The following is a 6,392-nucleotide window of genomic DNA, read 5'->3' as shown; positions in this document are numbered from 1 at the left end:
CACTTGTACCCCAATGTTTATAAAAGCACTTTCAACAATAGCCAAATTATGGAAAGAGCCTAAATGTCCCCCAACACTGGGAACTTTTAAGACACTGCTGTTAGCAATTGTTAGATTAAGTAGACAAAATTTAGGAAAGATAGAGAATCGTTGAACAACAAAATCACAAAACTTAATCTAAAGGACATGTGTAGAATCCAACACCAGAAAACCGTAGAATACAAATTCTTTTCAAACACACATGGGCATTTGTGAAAATGGACCACAAACTAGATCATTCTCTGATCAAAATGCTTTTAGGCTTGAAGACAAAATCTCTAGGTAACTAGGAAAGTCCAGGATTGGAAGTAAAGAATATACTTCCACTAATTCATGGGTCAAAGATTAAACAGTGATGCAAGTTAGAAAAGAATTGAATGAAGACAAAACTACTAAATATCAAAACTGGAGGGATGCAGCTAAAGCAGTATGTAGAGGGAAATTTATAACCTCAAATGCTTTTCTCATGTGGACGGACAAACAGGACATTTGCATTGTCTACGACAGATACTCCCGGGGGCAGGGGCTCCCCTGCTGCCAGAGCACAAACCTGACACCTCACTCAGTCTCCATGGCTAGTGGCTGGCATTCCAGGACCTGGGCTTCTTGTTGCCTAAGCCCCAAGAGTGCATTCCCTGTGCCCGGGCTGGTTTCCCAAGGCTGACGGCAAGAGGACAGAGCAGCAGGCGGGGAGCCTGTCTCCCTAAAGTTAGTACATCCAGGGCACGTCCTGCAGCCCAGCTCAGGGCTTCTGAGGATACCAGGCTCTGACTCTTTTCTTACTGGCCCTCGTGATCCCCAATAAGTCCTGTTCTTTTTCCCACGTGGATGAAATGGTGGCATTTGCTTCTCTCCCTTTGCCATAATGCCACAAGAAGAAAGGCAGAAACTGAGGACCCAAGCACCTACTTGAAGATGTCAGAAGATGGACGAAATAAATGGAGGAATGGAGAGAAAAGCAGGTGAGCGGGATCACCATCCTCAAAGGGGCCCTTACCGCTGCCGGCAGTCACACCCACCCACCCGGACTGTGATTCTCCGACCGTCCCCGACCACAGTTCTGCCCCCAGTTGTCTTCCTGACCTACTCATCCCATTCCTCCCATCGCGGGCTGAAGCGTGTCCAATCAAATCCCAATCTCCAGGACCTCAGAACGTGCCCGTATTTGGAGACAGCGTCTTGAAAGAGGTGACTCGGGTTAAATGCACTCATAGGGGTGGCCCGAACCCCATATGAGCGGCGTCCTGTTAAGAAGAGGAGAATCAGGACACACACATACATCGGCAGATGACCATGCGAGGACACGGGGGAAGACGCCATCCGTAAGCCTCAGGAGAAACCAACCCCACCGACACACTGATCTGGGACTTCCAGCCTCCAGCACTGGGAGATGAGCAATTTTTGTTGTCCAAGCCGCCCGTCGGTGATGCTTTATTCGGGCAGCTTGAGCCGATGAACACACTCCGTGTTTCACCAGGAAGATGGACGTGATCAGAGGAGGTCTGCCACCAGCTCCTGCCACCCCACCTGCCCACCTGCCCACGCCCTGCATCTCTGCTTCTCTCCTGGAGGAGCCGGCTCCTTCCCCTTTGCTTCTGGACCCTTCTTCCGCCGAGGTCCCTCCCCCACTCCAGCTCATCGTTCTGGCCGTCCTGCCGTCTTTCTCCCCTTCAACAAGTTTTCCTTCCCCAATGCACTAGGCACATCGGCCCATGAGCATAATGTTACTTTTCCATCTTACAAAGCACCTCTGGCCCCCAATGCCCCGAGCCACCCACTGCCCACTCTCCTTCCCTTTTATGACAGAATTCATTGCAAGAGGTGCCCGTGTCCTCTGCCTCCGACCCGATCTCTCTCCTCCAGTTTTCTCTCTTTTCCTGCCTAGATTCTCATGTCTTGATTAAAAAAAATTTTTTTTTAATGTTTATTTATTTTTGAGAGAGAGAGACAGAGTGCCAGTGGGGGAGGGGCAGAGAGAGAGGGAGACACAGAATGCGAAGCAGGCTCCAGGCTCCGAGCTGTCAGCACAGAGCCCAACGCGGGGCTCGAACTCACGGACTGTGAGATCATGACCTGAGCCAAAGCCGGACGCTCAGCCAACTGAACCCCCCAGGCGCCCCGTCAGCTCCTGATTTAAACTCAGCGTTCGTGAAATACCAGGCACTAACAGGTGCACAGAGCACAAGTGTGTAATTGGCTAAATGATTGCCAAGGAAAGCATCTACCCAAGCCAGGAACTGGCCCATTGCCTGTGGTCCGCAAGACTCTGTGTCTCTTCCTTATGGTGACCCCTCTCCCTGCCCCGAGGGGATCACCATCCTGACGTGTGCAGCCACCACTGTCTTGTTTTTCTCAGCGCATTCACTACCTATATATGTCCCTTGAAGGAAGAAAGTGTAGTTGTCCTTGGCTTTGAACTTTATACAAGAAGATGCTACGGGAAGCACAGTATGTGTCTTCTTCCACTCATGACGATGTTTGGAAGTCTCTTCTTTGGGGGCGTGGCTCACTGACCGTCATTTCTCTGCATCAGTGGTTCTTAAATCAGGGTCCCCAGATGGGCAGCATCAGAGTCCCCTTGTTAGAAATGCAAATTCAAGCCCCCCCCCCCCAAGACCTACAGGATGAATCAGAAACTCTGGGTGTGGGATCAATCCTTCCAGGTGACTCCGATGTGCGATAAAATTTGAGAATCACAGCCGTGCGTTACTGCATTTTGTTTTTCCAGTCTACGGCTGACCGGTGTCACCTGGGTTTCCCAGGGCCCTCGTGCATGAGATTGAGGGGCTGGGCTTCAGCTCTGCCTAGCTCCTGCTAGTTATTTTCCAGAGGGACTGATATCAGCCTGGGTCCAGGCAGGAAACAAAAATGCTCAGTTCCAGGTAAACGACAAGAGTTTAATAACAGAGGCAATCTACCATGACGTCCCGAGAAAAAGCAATGTTTTCGCTGAATTAAAATACCTTTGGAACGCAGATGTATTTGACATTGGCCGCGTCCAAATAATTGGTTATATGTTCTCAATCAAAGTAGAAGCTAGAGTTGTCAACATTTACAACTATTTTTATACATACGCAGAGAGATTAGGCTGCGAGCCTTCTCGTGACAAAGTTCGTGTTGACCACCGAAACAGACTTCAGCCTCCCGGTGTGTCCTTTGTGTCTTTTGTGCAGTCGTTAATCAGACCCTCGAGATGCTGGAGCCCTCTAAGACCCACTTCGCATATCAACCCAATGCCCCAGAGTGGGATGGGACTTTTGGTAAACGAGTCCTCTAATTTTTTGTTGCATCAAAATCCGTTGGAAATCTTTAAATATTCATTGGATGGGTGCCAAGAATCGCGAGCTTTGACACTTTCGCGAATTGTTAATTATTAGAAACAATCCTGGCCGACGGGGAACCGCGGAAATTCATCCCTACGAGAGCAAGGGTGGCACAGGAGAAATGAAACACCGAGCGCTCCAAAGGGTGTTTGAGGTCTGATTTTCAAATTCCATAATTGTTTTTGGGATATCTCAACACGTAGGAGAGAAATCTAGTTGAGGTTTCTAGTTTTAATTGGACCAATTTACATTCTCTACTGGAACGGAAGGAAATCAAGAAGGCCTACGATGTTGCAGCATCTAAATTTGATAAAAACATCAAAAAAAAAATAACAAACAGCAGCGCCTGGGCGGCTCCAGTCCGTAAAGCGTCCGACTTCACCTCAGTTCAGGTCATGATCTCCTGGTTCGTGGCTTCGAGCCCCGCATCGGGCTCTGTGCGGATAGCCAGGAGCCTGCTTGAGATCCCCTCTCTCTCTCTCTCTCTCTCTGCCCCTCCCCTGCTCACACTCTTCCTGTCTCTCTCAAAATAAATAAAAACAACACTTGAAAAGCTACATAACAAACAAATGTTGAGTGGGACATGTTTTGGCTTATAAAAATAGTATTTGCAGAACGGTACCCTGGCTGGACTCAAAATGGATACGCTATGGAGACATTTGAGCTGGAATATTTCTGTGTTTCAATAAAAAATAGAATGGGGAATGTTCTCCACTGACCCGAGTTTTTCTGAGCTTACCTGGTACGTTAGTACCTGTAGGAAGATTTTCTTAATTATTATAGTCTGCAGAGAAGAGTTCATTGAAGATGTTTGCAGACTTAAATTTACAACCACGGGGGCTCCTGGGTGGCTCAGTCGGTTGAGCGTCCAACTTCAGCTCCGGTCATGATCTCGCGGTTCGTGGGTTCGAGCCCCGCGTCGGGCTCTGTGCTGACGGCTCAGAGCCTGGAGCCGGCTGCGGATTCTGTGTCTCCCTCTCTCTCTGCCCCTCCCCAACTCATGCTCTGTCTCTCTCTCAAAAATAAACCTTAAAAAAAGTAAAAAATAAATAAATAAATAAATTTACAACCACGGAGTGCAATGCTGAGTAAGACTGCAAGCGTTTATGACGTTTTACGACAAAATGAAGCATAGTAAGACCACCTTGAAGAAGAAAGTGTGCTTTGGGAGGTATCAGCAGCTTGGCCATAGTCACGGGTCCATCAGTACTATAAATAAGGTTTCAGGAAATGCATTGATGTATTTACCTTGAGTAACTTGTTTGACTCTCAGAAGCATCCCAGTCTGAATGGTGGCCCTGCTCATGCAAAGCCTTTGACACGGTTGACCAGCCCTCCTCCTCCAGGAAGCCAAAAATTGGCTTTTGAGGTTCTGTAGTTTCTTTCTACCCTTTGAGCCACTCTTCAGCAGGCTCCTCCCCATGTCCTAGACCCCTAAACTGTGGACTGCACAATTCTTTTTTTTTTTTTTTAAGTTTATTTATTTATTTTGAGACAGAGAATGAGCGGGGGAGGGGCAGAGATAGAGGTAGAGAGGGAGAGTCCCAAGTAGGTGCCGAACTGTCAGCACAGAGCCCAATGTGGGGCTCGAACTCACAAACCGTGAGATCATGACTTGAGCCAAAACCAAGAGCTGGATGGTTAGCCCACTGAGCTGCCCAGGCACCCCATGGACTGCCCAATTCTTTTTTTTTTTTAATGTTTATTTATTTTTGAGAGAGAGAGAGTTGGGGGGGGGCGGGAACAGAGAGAGAGGGAGACACAGAATCTGAAGCAGGCTCCAGGCTCCGAACTGTCAGCACAGAGCCCGATGCGGGTCTCGAACCCACGAACTTTGAGATCATGACCTGAGCCGAAGTTGGACGCTTAACCGACTGAGCCACCCAGGCGCCCCACAGACTGCACAACTCTTGACCCTCCCCTCATTTCTGTGTGCACTCTCTTCCTAGCTTTGGATACCATCCACCTCCTGCTGACTTTCCAACAGACCTCTCCCTAGAACTCCAGAATCAAACCCAGAGCCAGCCTGCCATCCCCACCTGAAGGTCTCAAAAAAGACGCCCTAACTCAACTCTCAGTGAGGAACTCCCCACCAGAGCGCCCCTCCCATGCAGTTGTCAGAAATAATACAGGCAGACCTGTGGGACCCTTCACTCAGTTTCCCTCACTGGTAACATCTTGCAAAATCACAGGGCGACACCACCCCCAGACACTGACATTGATCCAGACGAGATACAGGAGATCCTCCCGGTGTCCTTTGACGGCCACATGCACGGCCCCCGCACCCTGATGCCTCCTGAGATGTTCATTTCTCTGGGATAAAAGTCCAGAGGGCAATCGCTGAGTTGTACGGCTTAGGTTTTAGTTTAGTTTAGTTTTTTAATTGCCAGACTTTTCCGGAGTAGTTGTACCATTTTACATTCCCCGCAGCAATGAATTCGGTTTCCCTGCGTCCTCGCTGGCATTCGGTATCATTGCTATGTTTTATGGCCATTCCATACGTACGCAGTGATATCTCGTCCTGGTTCTAATTTTCATTTCCCCGATGGCTAACGATGGTAGAAATTTTTTCACGTGTTTACTTGCCAGCTGCTTGTCCTTTTGGGTGAAGTGTCCCTTCACGTCTTTGGCCCATTTTACAATTGGATTGTTTGCTGTTTTCCTGTTCCGTCTCGAGAGTTCTATGTTCTAGATGCTCGTCCTTTGTAAAAATATGTGGTCTGCAAGTATTTTCCCCCATCTCTGCCTTGTACTTGTGTCCTCTTAACAGGGTCCTTCACAAAGAAAACGTTTTAAATTGTGATGGAGTCTCATTGATCAATGTTTCCTTCTACGGACCATGCTTCTGGGGTCCGATCTAAGGATTGTTTGCTTAGCCCCACACTGCAAAGATTTTATCTGCTATGTGATTAAAGTTTTATTGTTTTATGTTTTAGATCTAAGTCAGATCATTTTTATAGCAGATGAGAGACTTAGACTAATGTTCTTTAAAAAAACATACTCATGGATGTTCAATCACCCCATCACCAT

Source organism: Panthera uncia, chromosome B4, assembly GCF_023721935.1.
Source record: "Panthera uncia isolate 11264 chromosome B4, Puncia_PCG_1.0, whole genome shotgun sequence".
In the NCBI taxonomy this organism is placed as follows: domain Eukaryota; kingdom Metazoa; phylum Chordata; class Mammalia; order Carnivora; family Felidae; genus Panthera; species Panthera uncia.
The sequence above is the reverse complement of the archived record's forward strand: the minus strand, read 5'-3'. Positions refer to the sequence as shown.